Genomic DNA, 24,976 nt, shown 5'->3' with positions numbered 1-24,976 from the left:
ACGTGGACGTAATATGCTGTTCCAGTCTCTTCTGTACCTAAGGTCCATCACCGTTCCCTTTGGATCCCTACGTAATTCGGTGCCCTCCGATACACACGATCGAACAGCGGAGGAGTGGTACTCAAGCGTCAACTTTAGGTTACAATATCTCCGAATGTAATTAACATTTTACAATGCAACACACGGTACTGATTACCTATTTCTTTATATGTTCAGGTGTGCTACCAAAACGAACGGGGTTCCATTTTTAAAAAAAAACGTAGGTTTGTGTTAAAAACATACTTCCGTGCATTTTTTTATGGTTTTTATTAATCAATTACACTAGCCCCTCTCCTCACGTTCGGTCTGTGGAATCGATTCGTCAGTATTTGATGTGGTTTACGAAATATATCCAGCGGTAATGTTAGGTGACTCACCCTGTATATCTCATGAACATCGCTTGCAATAATAAGTAAATGATGATGTGTACTATGTGGTACTGCCGAATTTCCAAAATGAAAAGAGGCAAGTGAAGACATACTTTATTCATAGACATACTATAAATCTAACTGTTAAAACCCGTTTCTCACCTTAAACTTTTTTATTAGTAAGTACGAACATTGTCCATGACGGCGATTTTCTTGTTTGATCTCTGTTGATGCTCCCAAAATGGTCAGTATGCAGAATCCAAAGTTACATCCGTTATGTTGTTGATTTTCCTGCCCGTTCTGTATCCACACGACTGCATATATCAGGATACTTGATAAGTTGCAGTGTGTTTATGGTTCCTATTTTCATTTACCTTTGCTTATTGACAAAGGCGTATAGAATGGTAAAATTCACAATCAGGCAAAATAATCTGCTGTGGACAATAAATAGACGAGACAAGTAGAAACACTAAAAATGTTTTCGCCACTAACCCAAACCGTATATTTTTTGTACTTGCGTACACACTAAGCAGGTATATAAAAAATTCATACAGCAAGTGCACATTTTGCAAAGGGCTGGAATTTTATAGCATAAAATTGGGTGGGGTAAACTCGTAGCTCTCCATGGGACGTAAGGTGACGCAGTTCAAAACCTGCCATAAATTTATGTAACAGCGTAAGAACATGCAAAAATGTGACATTAAGACTGCAATAAAAGACGTTTCAGACACAAGAGAGTGCACACTATAAAAGTTTTACATTTTGAAAATAATATTCTGCTTCATTTTCCAATCTTGGACTAAGTGAAATGAAATTATTGAGAAGATATTATAGAAATGTTCTATCCTAGATCTGGTGGTAAACCTTAAGTTTTCGTGTACTCCATTTTTATATTTTCCAGGTCTGCAAAAATTTATAGACAACGTTGTAAATCATCAGTATAATTTTCGACAGTATAAAGGAAAAATGAAATTTTGATTTGTACAGATTTTTCTCACCAGAGCCAGTTTAAGAAATGTAGGTGAAAAATGTAAAAAATTTGCTGAATTCTCACTATGGCTGATATTTAATCCTATGTAATAACTTAAATGTATATTATTTGTTGCTGTTGTTAGCGTTTCTTGTTTATTTAGCAAATCATTTTAACAGCTATGTGAAAAACAGGAAAAGTATTGATATGGAGTTTTATACGTTCAATGTATGTCTGAGTTGGAACGTGTACCGTGATGTTATTATTTTTCCCATAATGGCGTGCTGAGCGTATGACCTTAACAGATACTACATATTCTACGTTAACAGCAGTGCAACGTTTTGTTATTCAGTCTCTGCATAAAAAGATTTAACGGTCACTGATGTATGCCACTGTAAACTGCATTTCCTGAAATTTAACTAAAGTGACGACTTCGTACCGTTTAATCATGTGATGTACCCAGACAAATATGTGTTACCAATGACGTACCATCAGATTTAGCACTACTGCAGTCAACAGTAATGGCTCTTAATGAAGTAAGTTGCTCTAATAAACGTGTCTTTGAGTGCAACTGCGTCATCTCATTTAATTAGTAAACATTATGTGTCTTTGATTTAATTATTGCGTTTCTGAAGAGTAATCAAACTTGATGTATAGAATCAATTAACACGGAGGAATTCTGTATTCAGTATATACAATTAATTTGAAACATAAATGAGTATTTTTACGTTGTGGTTGGTTTTTTCAGGCAAGAAGGATATGAACTGTTGTAAGCAAATTACAACTGGACCAAACTAGTGGGAAATGGCACAGCGTACAAGTTTCGCATAAATTCAGCACTATTATCAAAATTGTTAGCGTCCAGCGTAACAGGGTACACTACTTTCTTCATTATCCATTCATTTCCAGTTCTTCAATTCGTCCATCTCCCAATCGACATGTATCATTATGATCTTCCCGTCTGTGCCAAATTGATTGTGTAAGGCTGTCGGAACGTTTTTTGTTTTTTGTTTTTTTTTTTTTTTTTTTTTTTTTGTTGGAGGTGATTAGTTACGCGTGAGCGGGCGCTTGGTATCTTGCATTTGAATTTGAGTTCGGCAGTGTTTTGCTCCGACAGATTTATCAAAGATAAGCAACCTCTGCCTCAAATATCTTTGATGCGAATCCAATCTTGCCTTGAATGATCAGACGAAGATCGTAAACTTTTAATTTCCCTGTTTTGGCTATAGGCTGTTGGGTTTGCACAAGTCTGAATCGGTTTGTCCCACTGCACAAAACGTTCTTTCATGTCTTTTGCTGAGAGACTAAGCACGGGCAGAGCTGTTTTTGCCTAGCAGCAGAATGTAAGAACACACCTGTAATAAACAGTTCGCTCACTGCTAATATATTGACCGAACACGAATACAGGCTCCATTCGAACTGAAGAACGCATGAATGTAAGATAAATGAAACTGACCAGTTTCTTATTATTTTTAGCAGTCACAAAACAAGAAGGTAAGCTTATAGGTGTCACTAGTATTGTTTAATCAGAACATGTTATTAAAATCTGTAATTCACTGTGACATTGCATGGATCTGTTTTCTAAATGCAACCGTTTAACATTCGGAATCTGATAGCGTTAATGCACTCCTGGAAATTGAAATAAGAACACCGTGAATTCATTGTCCCAGGAAGGGGAAACCTTATTGACACATTCCTGGGGTCAGATACATCACATGATCACACTGACAGAACCACAGGCACATAGACACAGGCAACAGAGCATGCACAATGTCGGCACTAGTACAGTGTATATCCACCTTTCGCAGCAATGCAGGCTGCTATTCTCCCATGGAGACGATCGTAGAGATGCTGGATGTAGTCCTGTGGAACGGCTTGCCATGCCATGTCCACCTGGCGCCTCAGTTGGACCAGCGTTCGTGCTGGACGTGCAGACCGCGTGAGACGACGCTTCATCCAGTCACAAACATGCTCAATGGGGGACAGATCCGGAGATCCTGCTGGCCAGGGTAGTTGACTTACACCTTCTAGAGCACGTTGGGTGGCACGGGATACATGCGGACGTGCATTGTCCTGTTGGAACAGCGCGTTCCCTTGCCGGTCTAGGAATGGTAGAACGATGGGTTCGATGATGGTTTGGATGTACCGTGCACTATTCAGTGTCCCCTCGACGATCACCAGAGGTGTACGGCCAGTGTAGGAGATCGCTCCCCACACCATGATGCCGGGTGTTGGCCCTGTGTGCCTCGGTCGTATGCAGTCCTGATTGTGGCGCTCACCTGCACGGCGCCAAACACGCATACGACCATCATTGGCACCAAGGCAGAAGCGACTCTCATCGCTGAAGACGACACGTCTCCATTCGTCCCTCCATTCACGCCTGTCGCGACACCACTGAAGGCGGGCTGCACGATGTTGGGGCGCGAGCGGAAGACGGCCTAACGGTGTGCGGGACCGTAGCCCAGCTTCATGGAGACGGTTGCGAATGGTCCTCGCCGATACCCCAGGAGCAACAATGTCCCTAATTTGCTGGGAAGTGGCGGTGCGGTCCCCTACGGCACTGCATAGGATCCTACGGTCTTGACGTGCATCCGTGCGTCGCTGCGGTCCGGTCCCACGTCGACGGGCATGTGCACCTTCCGCCGACCACTGGCGACAACATCGATGTACTGTGCAGACCTCACGCCCCACGTGTTGAGCAATTCGGCGGTACGTCCACCCGGCCTCCCGCATGCCCACTATACGCCCTCGCTCAAAGTCCGTCAACTGCACATACGGTTCACGTCCACGCTGTCGCGGCATGCTACCAGTGTTAAACACTGCGATGGAGCTCCGTATGGCACGGCAAACTGGCTGACACTGACGGCGGCGGTGCACAAATGCTGCGCAGCTAGCGCCATTCGACGGCCAACACCGCGGTTCCTGGTGTGTCCGCTGTGCCGTGCGTGTGATCATTGCTCGTACAGCCCTCTCGCAGTGTCCGGAGCAAGTATGGTGGGTCTGACACACCGGTGTCAATGTGTTCTTTTTTCCATTTCCAGGAGTGTATATCAATGGCAGATTGGGGTAATAGTGCACTGTGCACTGTGCACTGAGACAGAGTTCGAGCGCATTCCCGTGAGAAAAAAAGATGGGAGCTTAAATGATGATGAATGTAAGGAACGAAAAGAAACAACAGAGTGGGTTGAAGAACAAGAGTGGCACATGGGTCCGTTACTAAGCAGGCAGAAGTACCGAAAAGAAAACGAGGAGCAAATATGGAAGGACAGAGTCATCGAAAGTAACGGGTGTTTCCATTATTTGTCACGGGCTGGAAATAATTGGTATTTTTTTTAATTTACTGGATGTTGGGACGTGCCCATGCATCCATCTTAACACTGCACTGGAAATGTGATACTACAGTTCTACAGTTTGTTTTTGACAATTTAGAGTGTACAGTAGATTAAGTCATGCCCTGGTACGAAGTTAAATAAGCTGAACAATGGACGGATTTCGATGTGAAACAAGTTTTACATCCACAGTATACTCAAACGAGGAAACAAGACGAAAATGTAATACAGGATACACAGAGGTAACATGCAACGAAAATTCTACTTGTAACACAATAAGATGATGAATCGCCTATGTTGCATATTTCGGATGTTATTAATTCAATCCATAATAATGACTACATATCTAAATTAACAATAAAATTCTTTTGTATGTCCTGTAAGAATTGTTTACGGATAGAGAGTTGAATATTTGTACAGATCTATAAGTACCATTAGACATGACATGAGAAGCGTATACAATGACCAGATTCGGATATTACAGCCACACTCATAGTTAACGCCAGTACTGAGATACACACATAATGACATACACTGACCATCAGTAAGGAATGTGGTTAGCTAACCGTGCTTTGGTGGTTCCCCCTGTGCTTGGAATAATGCTGCTTATACTGGAGAAATCACCGCAAGACTATGTTTATATTAAAATGAATAACATTCCTGAAATTGTTGAAATAGTTTTTAATATTTCAATGTCCTAATGGAAAATGGGTGGTGGTTTCTGTGGTATGGATAGCAACGAAGACACGGCGTAAATACAAGTTCTAAAGTTGACACTACGACAGACAGCTCCGTTCCAGATCCACGCCATTTGATCTAGAGCAGACGGCCGGGACACTTCGCTTCAGCTTCGCACAACAGGGCAAAGTTATGTATTACGCTTGTTGCTGAAGTAAAGGTGATTTTAATTCACATTGCAGTACCGAGAGATTTTCACCTTTTTCTGCTCCTATCCACGCGCCGCCTTCCAGGCGGGATACAAAAGTTTCAGTAGCGATTATTTTCACTCATGTATACAGGGTGTTACAAAAAGGTACGCCCAAACTTTCAGGAAACATTCCTCACACACAAAGAACGAAAATATGTTATGTGGACATGTGTCCGGAAACGCTTACTTTCCATGTTAGAGCTCATTTTATTACTTCCCTTCAAATCACATTAATCATGGAATGGAAACACACAGCAGCAGAATGTACCAGCGTGACTTCAAACTCTTTGTTACAGGAAATGTTCAAAATGTCCTCCGTTAGCGAGGATACATGCATCCACCCTCCATCGCATGGAATCCCTGATGCGCTGATGCAGGCCTGGAGAATGGCGTATTGTATCACAGCAGTTCACAATACGAGCACGAAGAGTCTCTACATTTGGTACCGGGGTTGCGTAGACAAGAGCTTTCAAATGCCCCCATAAATGAAAGTGAAGAGGGTTGAGGTCAGGAGAGTGTGGATGCCACGGAATTGGTCCGCCTTTACCAATCCATCGGCCACCGAATCTGTTGTTGAGAACCGTGCGAAAACTTCGACTGAAATGTGAAGGAGCTGCATCGTACATGAACCACATGTTGTGTCGTAATTGTAAAGGCACATGTTCTAGTAGCACAGGTAGAGTATCCCGTATGAAATCAAGATAACGTTCTCATTTGAGCGTAGGTGGACGAAGCTAAAATGAGCTCTAACATCGAAATTAAGCGTTTCCGGACACATGTGAACATAACATTTTTTCTTTATTTGTGTGTGATGAATGTTTCCTGAAAGTTTGGCCGTACCTTTTTGTAACACCCTGTATGTAATACAAGCTGCTCTTATGAAGCGCCCGAATCTCCAATCACTGCAAAAAATTACCCGATAGGATGAGGAATAGTATGAAATCGCATAAAATTTTGTTTACGTTTAAATTAAGTATAGTAAAAGCACAGAAACTATAGTTTTGCGACTGTTGCATAACGTAAAAGACAATTGCTCGAATAGATGGAAATGAAATTTTTTCGGTATTACACCACAAACACATTTTTTTAAAAATTTCTAATAGAAAGTTGGATAAATGCATACCCGGTTAGCGACAGGTTTGTCAGCTTGCATACCAATAAAACACAGAAAACTACATTTTTCAAACTGAAATTGTCATCACGTCCTGAATGACACATCACAAGTAGATACTTGTATATAGCGTTTTATACGGTGTCTGTATTTATGCACAAATTTCACTATGCAGATTTTCAGTAAAGGTCAAACTGATGCCATTGAAAGAAGGAAGATACGTTACAAGTTAGCATCCCATCGACGACTACAGCTTTTGAGTCGCATGACGTGGTCGGTTCGAAATGGAAGTAGGGCGTGTCTCTTTCAAATTTAGCAATTCAGGGAAACATCAGGAACCTAACTGGAACTGATGTACAGGAATTTAAATCGCCGTCCTCCAAAATGGTAGTACAGAATATTATAACTGCGGCATTCGGTTATGTTTCATTTCAGTATCTATCGTACACAGTAGTCACATCGGTAAAGGACGCATTCTGACAATTGCACACCATTCTGGGGTTATGCAGACGGAAAAATAAGAGCCGTGGCACCCTCTGGCTCAAACCGAACTTTTCTCGGATGAAGGCTGTTTCACCACAGTTGAAAGCACCAGTAGTTAGCATAGACATGAATGAACCGTTGAGATCCGCACTCTGAATTCGCGAGTAGCCACTGAGATCTACCTTTGTTTATATCCTAGTATTTAATCAAGCTCCACACTACTAGATATTCAAATCCACAACTCCTGTGACAGTACTTGACGTCGTTTCGTCCGAAGTTGTTTGTCCCCGGCTTCATTTGATGTTTGAGGCGATGCTGAAGTTTGAATAACGAGCAGAAACTTTACAGAATGACCTTTTATTCTTTATTTCCAGCACAAACAAAAAGAATATCACTCCAGTACCACTGCTTTCACTTTGCCACCATTCAGTTACTCTAAACGAAAGTAGTGTCACCCGAAGTGACAAACGTCGTACTAGACCAACCAATACCTGTCACTTACCATTCGCTTTGCTTGCCTTCAGACGAGCAGTTATACAGAGAACCGACTCGTGGAGATAACATCTTGGACGTACTGATAGCAAACAGGCCCAAACTTTTCGACTCTGTAAGTGCAGAACAGGGAATCAGTGATCATAAGGCCGTTGCAGCATCCCTGAATATGGAAGTTAATAGCAATATAAAAAAAGGGAGGAAGGTTTATCTGTTTAGCAAGAGTAATAGAAGGCAGATTTCAGACTATCTAACAAATCAAAACGAAAACTGACAATGTTGAGTGTTTATGGAAAAAGTTTAAGGCAATTGTAAAATGCGTTTTAGACAGGTACGTGCCGAGTAAAACTGTGAGGGACGGGAAAAACCCACCGTGGTTCAACAACAAAGTTAGGAAATTACTGCGGAGGCAAAGAGAGCTTCACTCCAAGTTTAAACGCAGCCAAAACCTCTCAGACAAACAGAACCTAAACGATGTCAAAGTTAGCGTAAGGAGGGCTATGCGTGAAGCGTTCAGTGAATTCGAAAGTAAAATTCTATGTACGGGCTTGACAGAAAATCCTAGGAAGTTCTGGTCTCACGTTAAATCAGTAAGTGGATCGAAACAGCATATCCAGACACTCCGGGATGATGATGGCTTTGAAACAGAGGATGACACGCGTAAAACTGAAATACTAAACACCTTTTTCCAAAGCTGTTTCACAGAGGAAGACCGCACTGCAGTTCCTTCTCTAAATCCTCGCACAAACGAAAAAATGGCTGACATCGAAATAAGTGTCCAAGGAATAGAAAAGCAACTGAAATCACTCAACAGAGGAAAGTCCACTGGACCTGACGGAATACCAATTCGATTCTACACAGAGTACGCGAAAGAACTTGCCCCCCTTCTAACAACCGTGTACCGCAAGTCTCTAGAGGAACGGAAGGTTCCAAATGATTGGAAAAGAGCACAAGTAGTCCCAGTCTTCAGAAAGGGTCGTCGAGCAGATGCGCAAAACTATAGACCTATATCTCTGACGTCGATCTGTTGTAGAATTTTAGAACATGTTTTTTGCTCGAGTATCATGTCGTTTTTGGAAACCCAGAATCTACTCTGTAGGAATCAACATGGATTCCGGAAACAGCGATCGTGTGAGACTCAACTCGCTTTATTTGTTCATGAGACCCAGAAATTATTAGATGCAGGCTCCCAGGCAGATGCTATTTTCCTAGACTTCCGGAAAGCGTTCGATACAGTTCCGCACTGTCGCCTGATAAACAAAGAGCCTACGGAATATCAGACCAGCTGTGTGCTGGATTGAAGAGTTTTTAGCAAACAGAACACAGCATGTTGTTATCAATGGAGAGACGTCTACAGACGTTAAAGTAACCTCTGGCGTGCCACAGGGGAGTGTTATGGGACCATTGCTTTTCACAATATATATAAATGACCTAGTAAATAGTGTCGGAAGTTCCATGCGGCTTTTCGCGGATGATGCTGTAGTATACAGAGAAATTGCATCATTAGAAAATTGTAGCGAAATGCAGGAAGATCTGCAGCGGACAGGCACTTGGTGTATGGAGTGGCAACTTGCCCTTAACATAGACAAATGTAATGTATTGCGAATACATAGAAAGAAGGATCCTTTATTGTATGATTATATGATAGCGGAACAAACACTGGTAGCAGTTACGGTGAGTATGCATGAGGAACGATTTGAAATGGAATGATGATATAAAATTAATTGTTAGTAAGGCGGGTACCATGTTGAAATTCATTGGGAGAGTCCTTAGAAAATGTAGTCCATCATCAAGGGAGGTGGCTTACAAAACACTCGTTCGACCTATACTTGAGTATTGCTCATCAGTGTGGGATCCGTACCAGATCGGGTTGACGGAGGAGATAGAGAAGATCCAAAGAAGAGCGGCGCGTTTCGTCACAGGGTTATTTGGTTACCGTGATAGCGTTACGGAGATGTTTAGCAAACTCAAGTGGCAGACCCTGCACGAGAGGCGCTCTGCATCGCGGTGTAGCTTGCTCGCCAGGTTTCGAGAGGGTGCGTTTCTGGATGAGGTATCGAATATACTGCTTCCCACTACTTATACCTCCCGTGGAGATCACGAATGTAAAATTAGAGAGATTCGAGCTCGCACGGAGGCTTTCAGACAGTCGTTCTTCCCACGAACCATACGCGACTGGAACAGAAAAGGGAGGTAATGACAGTGGCACGTAAAGCGCCCTCCGCCACACACTGTTGGGTGGCTTGCGGAGTATGAATGTAGATGAATGTAGATGTAGAAACGGTTTCTTTTATAATGAAGGTCTGTGAAACGTCATGGTGTCAACAACCTACAAGGGTATTTGTGGTAATACTGTGTACTTAATCAAGAAGTATTATTTTGACTCATTATAATAAGTAACCCAAAAACTATATTTAATTCAGAACTCGATTATGGACTATATTTCTCATTATATATGTTTATGTTTCTCATTGCTTATGACGTCATATCTCTTGTATTATTTGTCGTACAATGATGTATTTGTGTAGGTATATTCAGAGGCTTATGTGGGTACTGTCATATAAAATATAGCGTACACAATTAGTAGAAAAGAAATAACAAATTCAGATTTCATGCATGATACTGCAGTTTTTCATGCATATCATTGTTTATCACGCATTACATCAGAACTGTGATAGGTAGGTGGTTCTTACCCCTACGGGCGCATTGTTGCCTAACAATAAGTGATATCTGCAGTGAGTTAGGATGAAAAAAGTGCAGTAGCTTAGGAGGAGTCATGGAACATATTCACAGACATCCATCCATTCTTATAATATGTATGGATTTTTTGCAATTTTTCCAGCATCGCTACGTATCGATAATCATGGCAAAGTGGCGTTAAGGCCATAGTAAGGACAACAGACAAAAATTTCTTCACCAGAAGACAACACGCTAAAATAATAGTTTCAGTGTGCGCATGCGTGCAACCTTATGAGCCCCGCTGTTCTCAGGTTGGGTGGTGGAAGTGTCCACAGCGTACTCATCACGAAGACGTAGAAGAAAGAACAACATTTTATCACCGAGAATATTAAAGATCCAAGAGTGAGATGGGCCAAGTTACGGTAGGGAAAACACATCCAAGTATTATAAAACTACCTCCAATCTGTACTTCATCCTCCACACATTGAGGGTTAGACATCCCATTCGACCGTCTGTGCACACATTGTTTTGCACTATTTGAAAAGAAGCCTCACTCCATGCCTCTTTACGGCTAGCACCCATTTTCTATGTTTTGTAGCCTCTTGCAGACGTGCAGTTTAAAGCCTTGGCAGTTTGAGAGGGACACGACTCAAAATGTCCGTTGGATGCAGTTTCCTTCGCAATTATTCGCTCTGATACTGGTTTACATGGCTCTTCACTCATAGGCAGCAGTGTTTCCTGACTAGTTTGAAAAAAGATTGTGACTGACAATCACGTTGTGTTAGGATCTTTTTACGACCATTGTTCTCACGAAACCGTGATGCATGGCAGGCAACGGTACCCATTCCTTAGACATGTTGGGCAGTCCGCGTTGGCACACCAACAAATATCACTTCATCATTCTCGTCGTGGTCATGCGTACGTCCATACACGTTTCCTTTCTGCTATTGAGTCATAGACCCACCTTGCTGCGCTTCAATTCCAACCAACCAACTCGCACATCAGCACCACATCCTGTCAGTGACTTCGTCAGCTGGAGAGGGTCACATGACCAAATGGTAGCGCTTCTACACCATCCAGCTAGAGCAACTAGTAATCTCTTTGCAAGGGGTGACTAATATTTCGTCTACTGAGGTTATGCGCTGAAAGCAAGAACTACACTGCACAACAAAAATAAGAGATCACCTTTTGCAATCCCTGCAATTGTCCCCCAATACAAAGTGCCACCTCTTCCCTTGGAGCGTTTATCCCCGTACTTTTGACATCGGAAACAACATTTCGTAGTGCCAAGAGCAACAGGGCGATGTTCTTGACAAGTTTCGACATTGCTGCCACCCCTGGGCATATCCGTCCTACTATAAGGACATCGTGGGACTGCAGGGCCATTGGACTTGATCCGATCCCTTTGGATTGTAGTTTGATTGCAATTTTGGTTCTGGTATACAGGATGGAACCATTAGGGACCATTCAAAACAGTTCATCGAAATTTGAACATACCCCAAGTGGCAAAGGCAGTTTGTGCTTTTTCGGCAGCCCTCCCGCGTCATGGTTTTGGGGCGAGAGGGGGGGGGGGGGGGTTGCAACGTTAACATGGGAGTGAATAAAACGGCGAAGAGGCAACCATGCAATTTTGTTGAGCATGTTAAAAATGTTGTATCAGAAAATTTGGCACCAATTCAGCCTCGTGTGTGGTCTAGTGCCTGATGATTAGTCCACACCTTCGACATCACTTCCGTGAGGTCTGCCTACTTTCATGCGCAATAGCAGCTCCTACGCTGAACTGATGTCGAGGTTCCTGACAGGTATATTTTTAATTGGCTCAACAAAGACGCGTGTGTAGGACCGAGGGTGTTGCTGAACTGCGGGGAGGGAGACGCTCATGTTGATGTTGCACCCCTCAGTGATGACCCCGTGAAAGGCGCAAACTAGGAGAGCTGAAGAAGTATAAACACCCTTTGCTGCTTTTACTGCTTCGGATCACGTTCAGATTTCGTGGAACAGTTTTCAGTGGTTCCTAAAGGTTCCACTTTGTATACCAGAGTAAAAATTGCATGCGCGCGAAATTCCAAAGGGATCAGGTCACATCCAGTGTAATTGCAGCCTCACGATGTCCTTAGAGTAGGACTGAAACACCAAGCGGGTGACAGCAGTGTCGAACGTTGTTAAGAACCATGTCCTGTTGCACTTAGTACTGTGGTCGTTTTCGACCGCGAAAAGTATGGGAATCAGCGTCTCAAGCAAAGGTGTCGTTCCTTTGACGCCCTTTATGCCATTCCATGAGGCCCTTTCGTATCGATCGTGAGTTACGGTGTGGCTGAATTGTTTTCGTCGGCGACCCGTCAGAAAACCGCCTGATTCAGCGATGGGTGTCACGGTTCTGACCGCCATTGCAGATACGTCAAAAGAAGGGATGAAATGGGGGAAAGAGGGGATGACACGACCTTCTTATTGTGGGACACGTCCAAGATGACGTTGGGCAGAATAGTGGTGAAATTTGGTGCAAAGTGACATCATTAACATATCTTGTAACTCATGTGAACTACTGAGCTGTGGCTTTTTCCACATGTGTCGACACGTTGCTGTTTAAAGCATCGCCAGACAGCCCTTGTGTCCGAGCGGTTCTAGGCGCTTCAGTCCGGAACCGCGCTGTTGCTACGGTCGCAGGTTCGAATCCTGCCTCGGGCATGGATGTGTGTGATCTCCTTAGGTTGGTTAGGCTTAAGTAGTTCTAAGTTCTAGGGGGCTGATGACCTCAGATGATAAGTCCCATGGTGCTCACAGCCATTTGAACCATTTTGAAGCATCGCCGAGCCAGAGGGTTTCGCACCACTGCAGAGGATGCTAGCAGAAACCTTTGAGCCAAACTTCAAACATATGCGTTTGCAGTGGAAGAGAATTTCTGGGTTCGGAAAAGTAATCCTTTCATTGTGTTGCGTATGTAATAGTCAAGTTTTCGGAGGGCATTTGTCAGCTGTTGTACCTTAAGGTTGGCTGAAAGTACTATCCGATATCTCGTGAGTGTACAGACAACGGAGGTCAAAACAAGGAGTATCTTTAAGCTAGCAGATAACCATGTGTGGGTGGCATTAACTGGACGTGCGAGCAGCCATCGCAGGACAGCACTGGGTCCGCATTGATGTTTGGTGTCTGCTGTCCTCAATACCGCGAATTCGATGCACGCAGCCAGGACAGGAACGGCTGGCAATTCATCAGGAGTGCATGGCGTTCCCGTGTGGCAACGTTCGATAGGCAGTCCCTCTGTCTCTTTCTCCCTCTCCTTCTCGTTGTGTGTGTGAAAACACTCTGAAATACATGAGCTAAAAGGGGGAAACAGGAACGTCTGTTCATTGATTTATTCAATACCAGTACTATATTTTTCCTGGTTGGCCCACGTTATTCTAAAGTCGGTCATTTCACACAATGAGTAACATCCCTGATTAAATAGACTGCAGTTTATAGATTAATTTCATACAGGAAGGAAAGTTGCATCTTGTATAATTAAGGCAGTCGCAGATGTTATGATGGCAGTAAGAAACTGCAACACTTCTAATTTACCTGTGTGAACGTAACGCAAAACACTTTTGCCCTTCAGTAGTCGTAATCATGCATAAGCACTGCAGTATTTAGAGCGCATAAAGCTGTAACGGTCCAGTTACTTATGTTTCATTTATTCACCACTAATAATTTATTTCAAATATAAAAACTAGGAAAATATTAACTTCATATTGTTGCTGACAGTTGAACGAAGGGCAACAAGTGGGGAAAAAGCACTTTTATTAATAATTTAGGAAAAAAATATCTCATTAGAAAATCCAACCCGCTAATCAGCTGCCAGTTCAGTGGACTGAAGTTTCTGGATGACTCAAGTGGATGATGCAAAGACGCGGAACAAAGGACTAAGAGGCACAAGAGCCACAACCATCCGACATCACGCAGAAACAATAAACTTAAGACACTGTAACGGTCAGTCACTGCTTCGTAATTGTTCTGGGCACTGAAGCGCCAGAGAAACTGGTATAGGCATGCGTATTCAAATACAGAGATATGTAAACAGGCAGGATACGGCGCTGCCATCGGCAACGCCTATATACACACCTGGAAATTGAAATAAGAACACCGTGAATTCATTGTCCCAGGAAGGGGAAACTTTATTGACACATTCCTGGGGTCAGATACATCACATGATCACACTGACAGAACCACAGGCACATAGACACAGGCAACAGAGCATGCACAATGTCGGCACTAGTACAGTGTATATCCACCTTTCGCAGCAATGCAGGCTGCTATTCTTCCATGGAGGAGATCGTAGAGATGCTGGATGTAGTCCTGTGGAACGGCTTGCCATGCCATGTCCACCTGGCGCCTCAGTTGGACCAGCGTTCGTGCTGGACGTGCAGACCGCGTGAGACGACGCTTCATCCAGTCACAAACATGCTCAATGGGGGACAGATCCGGAGATCTTGCTGGCCAGGGTAGTTGACTAACACCTTCTAGAGCATGTTGGGTGGCACGGGATACATGCGGACGTGCATTGTCCTGTTGGAACAGCAAGTTCCCTTGCCGGTCTAGGAATGGTAGAACGATGGGTTCGATGACGGTTTGGATGTACCGTACACTATTCAATGTCCCCTCGACGATCACCAGAGGTGTACGGCCAGTGTAGGAGATCGCTCCCCACACCATGATGCCGGGTGTTGGCCCTGTGTGCCTCGGTCGTATGCAGTTCTGATTGTGGCGCTCACCTGCACGGCGCCAAACACGCATATGACCATCATTGGCACCAAGGCACAAGCGACTCTCATTGCTGAAGACGACACGTCTCCATTCGTCCCTCCATTCACGCCTGTCGCGACACCACTGAAGGCGGGCTGCACGATGTTGGCGGCGCGAGCGAATGACGGCCTATCGGTGTGCGGACCGTAGCCCAGCTTCTTGGAGACGGTTGCGAATGGTCCTCGCCGATACCCCAGGAGCAACAGTGTCCCTAATTTGCTGGGAAGTGGCGGTGCGGTCCCCTACGGCACTGCGTAGGATCCTACGGTCTTGGCGTGCATCCGTGTGTCGCTGCGGTCCGGTCCCAGGTCGACGGGCACGTGCACCTTCCGCCGACCACTGGCGACAACATCGATGTACTGTGGAGACCTCACGCCCCACCTGTTGAGCAATTCGGCGGTACGTCCACCCGGGCTCCCGCATGCCCACTATACGCCCTCGCTCAAAGTCCGTCAACTGCTCATTCGGTTCACGTCCACGCTGTCGCGGCATGCTACCAGTGTTAAAGACTGCGATGGAGCTCCGTATGCCACGGCAAACTGGCTGACACTGACGGCGGCGGTGCACAAATACTGCGCAGCTAGCGCCATTCGACGGCCAACACCGCGGTTACTGGTGTGTCCGCTGTGCCGTGTGTGTGATCATTGCTTCTACAGCCCTCTCGCAGTGTCCGGAGCAAGTATGGTGGGTCTGACACACCGGTGTCAATGTGTTCTTTTTTCCATTTCCAGGAGTGTAAGACAACGAGTGTCTGGCACAGTTGTTAGTTCGGTTACTGCTGTTACAATGGCAAATTATAAAGATTTAAGTGTGTTTGAACGTGTTGTTACAGGCGGCACACGAGCTATCGTACACGTTATCTTCGAGGTAGTGATGAACTTGGCATTTTCCCATACGACCATTTCATGAGTGTACCGTGAGTACTAGGAATCTGGTAAAACATCAAATCTCCGACATCACTGTTGCAGGAAGAAGATCCTCCAAGGACGGGACCAATGACTTCTGAAGAGAATCGTTCAACGTGACCCTTTCGCAAATTGCTCCAGATTTAAATGCCCTGCCATCAACAAGTGTCAGCGTGCGACTCATTCAACGAAACATCATCGATGTGGGCTTTCAGAAGCGAAGGCCCACTCGTGTATCCTTGATGAGTGCACGACACAAAGCTTTACGCCTCGCCTGGGCCTGCCAACAACGTCCTTGTATCATTTTATTATTACAGAATTAAGATATACCTCAATGTAAACGTCTTCCATCATGTTGCAAAAATCCGCCACTGTACCAGTCACACACTCCAGATCATGTTACTCTGAGGCTAACTGTGTCCCCACCTCCCCGCTGCACCCTGGTAAAACCCAGAGGCAGGTAGCTATCGGTATAGGGCTTGGCCCAACCATATATCCTCGCCTCCGCCGGTAGTTAAAACTCCAATGATTTCAGTAACTTTAGGAGGCTGACACCTCGCTCACACATCTGTCATGGCTGTTATTATTATTATTGTTATTATTTCTGCAGAAACTGAAATAATTGGTTTCTTCTCATTTAGTATGCTTTGGTACTTTCATCTGCATCATCAGTAAATTGCTTCTCTCTCTCTCTCTCTCTCTCTCTCTCTCTCTCTCTCTCTCTCTCTGTGTGTGTGTGTGTGTGTGTGTGTGTGTGTGTGTGTGTGTCAGAAAGAAAGTAAGAATGAAAGAAAGAGAGAGAGAATGTGTATTTTCATACTTAACTAACGTTCATTCCAAATACTGTGCCTCCTAATCACCAGTAACTTTTATCTCTGTCCTTGTAATGTATCACAGAACGAATGAGAAAGGGAAGGAAACTCAGTCTAAAATGATCTACACATAAAAATTATTATAAAAAAAGATTGCACTTGAAAGAAAGATAGATGCACATTTCACTGACTGCGCACATTTATATATATCGTTCAGTATTGTTGTTGTTGTGGTCTTCAGTCCTGAGACTGGTTTGATGCAGCTCTCCATGCTACCCTATCCTGTGAAAGCCTCTTCATCTCCCAGTACTTACGGCAACCCACATCCTTCTGAATCTGTTTAGTGTATTCATCTCTTGGTCTCCCTCTATGATTTTTACCCTCCACACTGCCCTACAATGCTAAATTTGTGATCCTTTGATGCCTCAGAACATGTCCTACTAACCAGACCCTTCTTTTTGTCAATTTGTGCCACATACTCCTCTTCTCCTCAATTCTATTCAATACTTCATCATTAGTTATGTGATCTACACATCTAATCTTCAGCATTCTTCGGTAGCACCACATTTCGAAAGCTTCTATTCCCTTATTGTCTAAATTGTTTATCATCCATGTTTCACTTCTCTCGTTCAGTATAGCTTATTACATTACTCTAGCTATGACGTGGGAAAGATGGTCGTGACCTCGCTCTATAATTTACCAGTTAGTTACAATCTACAATTTCAATTTTTCATACACAGTAAAATCAGTCACCATCACTTCACGTTGTACTGTCTCCAAGCTAACATATACACCTTATCCAGAAGTATATAATGCTTATCATATTTCACCAAAAGTGCCAGTTCGTATAGATTTATGGTCGAAAGTGAGGGCAGCTTGGAATCAGTTATACACTGCACATGATTATTGATTATCATTTAACAATCATTCGCAATAATCATCAACGGTACATTTTTTTCTGATGAACGCTTCACACATTTTGCTCTACGCACATTACGTATTGCAACTCAGTTTTGCAAGCGTACGTTTTTGCTCTCAGTCCTACGAATTCAGTAATAATCTGTCATTATAGTCACTTTCGTTTATTGACACACGGGATGTTGTAAATGTTGTTAACAGAGTAAATTAGAGTGTCGAACAACATAGGAGTATCTGTTATAACATCATCATCATTGTCGTCATCATCAATGTTTGAAGTGGTTGCATATTAGGCTATCAGTGTCCGACACATTTTTACAGTGTTAGTTATATTTTTTAATTTATAGTCGTAATGAAAATCTGAAAGCAGTTTCTTGAAAACGTCAAAAATACCTATTTCTACAGCAATACGTTTATTGCAAAACGATGTTAAGCAACAACATTTTCATTGAATACGAGACGACACTAGAAATCCTACTTTAAAATCAGAGTGGCAGTTAATATCTAACTTCCTCAATAGTTACTACCTCCACATAATTCATTTTCTCATTGTTGCCAGCTTTTACCGAAAACGTTGTTACTCAAGAGTTGGAAGATTTATTTCCGAAATTATAAATTTCTCACCATTAATATCGACGTTCGTCTTCATCCAGATAGCGAAACAGTATCTGGTGAGTTTTGCTTAGGATAAGATTATACATCAGCCACTGCTTTAAATTTCTATACTGGATCACATAATTTTTCTTGCATAATGTGCAAAGGAGCTTCTTTGGATCGCCCTGTTTGTTGATGCCCACTGGAGACAACGATATGTCAAAGTGAAGTTCATGAATGATTGCTCAAAATACACTTCTAAATGTACCCATAGTTACCATCGTTACGTATTCTCGTTGCATAAAACCCAACAAAACCCATGAAAAGTGAGAAATTGGTTATATAGCAGCATTGAGAATTGTCCAACAGTACAAACTGTTAACACAGTGTGTGTGTGTGTGTGTGTGTGTGTGTGTGTGTGTGTGTGTGTGTGCTCAAAATGGTTCAAATGGCTCTGAGCACTATGGGACTTAATATGTGAGGTCATCAGTTCCCTAAAACGTAGAACTACTTAAATCTAACTAACCTAAGGACATCACACATCCATGCCCGAGGCAGGATTCGAACCAGCGACCGTAGCGGTCGCGCGGTTCCAAGCTGAAGGGCCTAGAACCGCTCGGCCTGTGAGTGTGTGTGTGTGTGTGTGTGTGTGTGTGTGCTGAGCCGTCGTTTGTGTGTGTTGCGCCGTCGTTTGTGTATGTGTTCTGATTACGTGTGTTAGATGCTGAAGTACTGCAAGTTAAAATCTTTAATGTTTGGGATAAATATTTCTGAACATAACGAAAAAGGGATTTAGGTCATACGGATAATACTGAGTGGAGTCAGCATAGCTGCTCTGGGACTACATTGTGACTGGCTGTTTCATTTTAACACCCACTATAGTACTACACCATGACTGGCTGTTTCTCTTTAATACTGTGCTGTTATTGGCTGGAGTCAGAATTTTTCAGGCTTTGTTTAAGACAGGAAATAACAGGAATAAAAATCCGATAGTTGTTTGTTTCAAAAACCCATCATTTCGAGTGGTTCTAACGGTCAAGTTAAACTCGGGTGGAAAAAATATATGTTTCAGCGATAACCGCCATGCGCACTAGAGGGTTTCACTTGGTGATGTTTTCGCCAACATAAGGGAGGCAGGGCCCTTTCCTGCTTTCGGTCTAATTGGCAGCTACCCTACTTTATATATAGTTTGGTAATTTTTAACCGATGTAGCAATTCTCTTTCAGTAGCAAATGTTTCTTACACAGTCAGTTGTTAGTGACCAAATCCTGTGTGCAGTGTTGTAAATGCGACTTTATGGTTCTTTTCTAGACATTCTACCCGTCCAAAAAATGAGTAAAATAACCTTGCAGAGTGACCATTTGTGCTTTTCCCGCAATGATCACTGTAGGGTAGCCATAAAACGTGCGGCAATTCTTCGCTGCCCCGCTTGTTCTACAGCCAAGACGAATGCATACGTCATTGCAAAGGAAAGGCGTTTGAAAATGAAAGCGCATAGCTGGTGAACGTGGACTGACGACACTGTGAGCCACAGTTAGGTCCGCGCAGTTTGCAGATCAAAACCCACCTGCCCTACTTGTGCCATCGTCCGGCCATCCTACTGTGCGGAAGGCCAGGTGGAAATCCTTACCTGCAACGACTGTCCGGTCGCTGCAGCGCAATCGCGGGGGAGCCTTGAAACAATACAGAGCACGCGTAATATTGATGTCTTAATAAATCAGTATAAAACGCCAGGTGGATATGATCTTGGAACAAATATGTTTGTAGAACCTTTACCTCCATACAAGTTGAGTGACTTTCTGAAGGAAATCGTACCCTGTCCCCGATAACAATAATACGATACGCAAGCAATGATAACCTCGCTGCATCGGGCAGACGAAATCGAACATTTAATGTAGAGACATTTCTGGCATTTCTAGTGCTTTTGCCGAAATACGCTGGCCGGTTTCTCTTACTTGCAAATAGAGTCTTATTTTACTTTGCGGCTTTGTCTTCTGTGTCACAACGGAAAGAAGTTACTGTTGGGTTGGCTGAAGAGCTAGCACCGTGTTACTAGAGGAGGCCGAAATGCACGCGTTTTAGCTCACGCAGGCTGGCGTGAGCAGGAAGGACTATACTGACGTGAGGTCTGGAACATGACAAGGAATTAGAATTCAGAATGCGGACATAGCTAGTTTGATACTTAACTTCAATCCATTAATGATATGAACGTCGCTCTTGACAGTACATGATTCACAATATTGCCTGTTCAGAATTCATTCTAATTATTGAATATGGCACCTTGCTAGGTCGTAGCAAATGACGTAGCTGAAGTCTACGCTAGACTATCATCTCTGCAAATGAGCGCGTCTGTATACAGTGAACCATCGCTAGCAAAGTCGGCTGTACAACTAGGGCGAGTGCTAGGGCTCTCTAGACCTGCCATGTGGCGGCGCTCAGTCTGCAATAACTGATAATGGCGACACGCGGGTCCGACGTATACTAACGGACCGTGGCCGATTTAAAGGCTACCACCTAGCAAGGGTGGTGTCTGGCGGTGACACCACAATTACGTGCGACGCCTAAACGAGGGTAGAGAAACACCTAAAAATCACACGTTGGCCGCTGTAACAGACAAAAGTCGACTGTTTGATGCACTAATTCCAACAGTGGATATATCCATTCGGGTAACCTCAATGCCCTGTCTGGCAAGCTAGCGCGCTACACATTAATCTAAATGACCAGGTCTGGTGATTAACCCACACCATTTGCATAAAACAGACGCTTCGAAAAGCTGATATTCCAGGGCACTAACAAAATCGTTTCAGAAGTAAGATGTAAACATGACAGAAAAGTGGGCCCCTAAACGCTATTCTCTAATTCATCAAGTTGTGTAACATGTAAAAATAGAGACTGCTAACAGTTTTGTGGGATGACGGTAAATGAGAGGAGGTGTGGATAGTGGTACGTTCCTGGGACCTTGGGGGCTCCTGGCTGTCGATGCTGAACGGAGATGCAACCCTTCACGAGGAAGGAGTCCTGTTCTACGGAAAGCATATTACTTGAGCCGGTAAGACGAGGTACATGACAAATACAAAATTACTTGGCTGCAGCCAAGTCTATTAGAACGTGACTGATAGTGTACGTGTTGTCTCGTGAAGTGCAGTGATTTTTTTTACTCATGTACGAGATTGGAAAACACAAACCAGTGGCTTTCAATAAATTACCAGTGAAAAACGATAAGGATTGTGCGCAACAGAAACTAAATTTACGAACGTTAAACACAACACTGTAAAACTAAAAGCAAATGATATGAATAGTAATAATTGCAGCCGTCGCTTTATAGCGTTTTGATTTACTGTCACAGTCGCTAAATTTCGGCACACAGATGGCTCATCATCAATGGAGGGTAATTTTGTTAAAATTATCTTGCGAATCAACGACTGAATCCGTTCATTACCTCAACGTAAGAGACGAACTTCAGTACGTTGTAATCATCGCCACTTTACAGCATTACGTGAGTCTCAACACAGCATACAATCCATATCTTCATACGTAAATCTATCAACTCTAATCTGTTGTTTTGAAACGTACTCAAAACATTTTTCATTAGTGTTATCCACAATTTAGAACGCCCGTCAACTGACTGTAACTACACAAATAAATTCTATACCAGTACGTACAGTGGTCGAGTGGCTGTAGTTTACACAGAACGTGGCAGATTAATCAAAGACGGCGGAAGAACTACGTTAGGAACAATTACTTCCCTCGTAAAGGGGGGAGTATAAACACAGCAGAGATACTACCAATCAGAGACGCCGTAGTCAAAGCCTCGTCGCACATCTATACATGCCTGCCAACTAAAAAGGGAAAGATGGAAAAAAGTAATTAAACTGTTCATTACTGAAAAAGTAATCGTAACTGTTAATATATTTATCGAGCTGTGCGACAAGATGGTCATTGCCTTCATGGAAAAATGTTTGCGGTTGCCTACGAAACCATGATTGCATCTACGCATGCACCTCTTTGTTCGAAACAAACCTATGGGAACATGTTTCTTTCTTCAGCGCTCAAAAATATGGAAATCGTATAACGAGAGATCGGGATCGTATGGACGATGTGTAAGGACTTCCCAGTGAAACTTTTGCAGCACATTCCAAATGCCCAGAAATGTTGATGGGCGGTGTCATTCTGTTGCAGGATAATGCCTGCCCACGTGTTGCCAAGGTTGGTTCGCCTACAGTGCTGAAGTTTTGCTGGGAAGCCCTCACGCAGCCTCCACGGCTGTGGCTCTGAGCACTATGGGACTTAACATCTGAGGTTATCAGTCCTCCAGACTTAGAACAACTTAAACCTAACTGACCTAAGGACAGCACACACATCCATGCCCGAGGCAGAATTCGAACCTGCACCTTTAGCAGCGGCGCGGTTCCGGACTGAGCACGCCTAGAACCGCTCGGCCACAACGGCGGCACACAGCCTCCACACTATGTCCATCTCTTCCCATGTCATTTTCATATTTTTGGAGTCCTGATGACAGACGTCAGTGGCCGCCAGAGGTTACAATCAAAGTTGCATAGGCAAGCGCATGTAAATTAACAAACGACGGAGCTGATCCTCCTTGCTACACAAAACGGGTCAGAACACTGTTGCAGAAACATCGGAAGAAACATGCCAAATTCAAACATACGCACAATCTCTAAGATTGGCGATCTTATACAGAAGCTCGAAATTCATTTCGGACTTCAATGGGAGATGCTTATAATAGCTTCAGTGACGAAACTTTGTCTCAAACCTAATAGAAAATCCAAAGACATTAATGGTCGTAGGTGAAATATGCTTACTACAAGACAAAATCTATGCCTTCGCGGCACGATAGCAGTGAAGATACTACCGAAGACAGTGCTGGCAACGCAGAGTTACTTAACATAGACTTCTGAAATGCCTTCACAAAAGAAGACGAAGTAAATTTTCCAGAATTCGAGTTAAGAACAGCTGCCAACATGGGTAACACAGAAGTAGATGTCCTCGGAGTAGTTAAGCAACTTAAATCACTCAAAAAAACCAAGTCTTCTGGTCCAGATTGTATACCAACTAGATTCCTTTCAGAGTATGATGATGCAAAAGCTCCATACTTAACAATCATATACAACCGTTCGCTCGACAAAAGACCCGCACCCAAAAACTGGAAGGTTGCACAGGTCACACCAATATTCAATGAAGGTAGTAGGAGTAATCCACTACATTACAGACACATATCATTAATTTGAATATGCAGTAGGATTTTGGACATACATTGTGTTCAACATTACGAATTACCTAGAAGAAAACGGCATATTGACACATAGTCAACACGGATTTAGAAAACATCTTTTTTCTGAAACGTTACTAGCTCTTTACCAGCACGAACTGTTGAGTGCTCTCGACAATGAATTTCAAATTGATTCCCTATTTATGGATTTCCGGAAAACTTGTGACACTGCACCAAACAAGCGGCTTGTAGTGAAGTTGCGTACCTATGAAATATCGTCTCAGTTATGTGACTGGATTCGTGATTTCCTTTCTGAGAGGTCACAGTTCGTAGTAATGGGGGGAAAGTCGTGGAGTAAAATCGAAGTGATTTCTGGCGTTCTCCAAGGTGTTGTTATAAGGCCTTTGCTGTTTATTATCTTTATAAACGATTTGGAACACAATCTGAGCAGCCGTCTTAGTTTTTTTTGCAGATGACGCTGTCGGTTATCGACTAGTAAAATCATCAGAACTTCAAACCCAACTGAAAAACGATTTAGAAAAGATATAAGTATGATGAGAAAATTGGCAATTGACGTCATCCACGTAAGAGCTAAAAGGAATCAGTTAAACTTCGGTTACACGATAAATCAGTCAAATCTAAAGGCCGTAAATACAAATAAACAACTAGGAATTAGAATTACGAACAACTTAAATTGGAAGGAATACGTAAAAAATGTTGTTCACAATGTTTCTGAGCAATATGGGACTTACCATCTGCGGTCATCAGTCCCCTAGAACTTAGAACTACTTAAACCTAACGAACCTAAGGACATCACACACATCTGTGCCCGAGGCAGGATTCGAACCTGCGTCCGTAGAGGTCAGGCGGTTGCAGACTGAAGCGCCTAGAACCGCTCCGTCACAGAGGGCCATCTTGTGGGGAACGCTAACTAAAGACTGCGTTTTATTGGCAGGACACTAAAGAAATGTACCAGATTTACTAACGAGACTGCCTATACTACTATTGTCCGTCCTCTTTTAGAATATAGCTGCGCACTGTGGGTTCCTTACCAGGTAGGACGGACTGATTACATCCAAAAAGTTCAAAGAAGGGCAGCACGTATTGCATTATTGCGAAATAGGGGAGCAAGTGTCACTGAAGTGATACAGGATTTGGGATGGATTTCATTAAGACAAAGGCGTTTTTAGTTGCGGAGGAAATTTCTTACGAAATTCCAATCACCAACTTTTTCCTCTCAATGCGAAAATACTTTGTTGACGCCGACCTACAAAGGCAGACACGATCACCATAATAAAACAAGTGTAATCAGAACTCGTACGAAAAGATACAGGTGTTCGTT

Source organism: Schistocerca gregaria, chromosome 2 (genome assembly GCF_023897955.1).
Source record: "Schistocerca gregaria isolate iqSchGreg1 chromosome 2, iqSchGreg1.2, whole genome shotgun sequence".
NCBI lineage: Eukaryota > Metazoa > Arthropoda > Insecta > Orthoptera > Acrididae > Schistocerca > Schistocerca gregaria.
The sequence above is the reverse complement of the archived record's forward strand: the minus strand, read 5'-3'. Positions refer to the sequence as shown.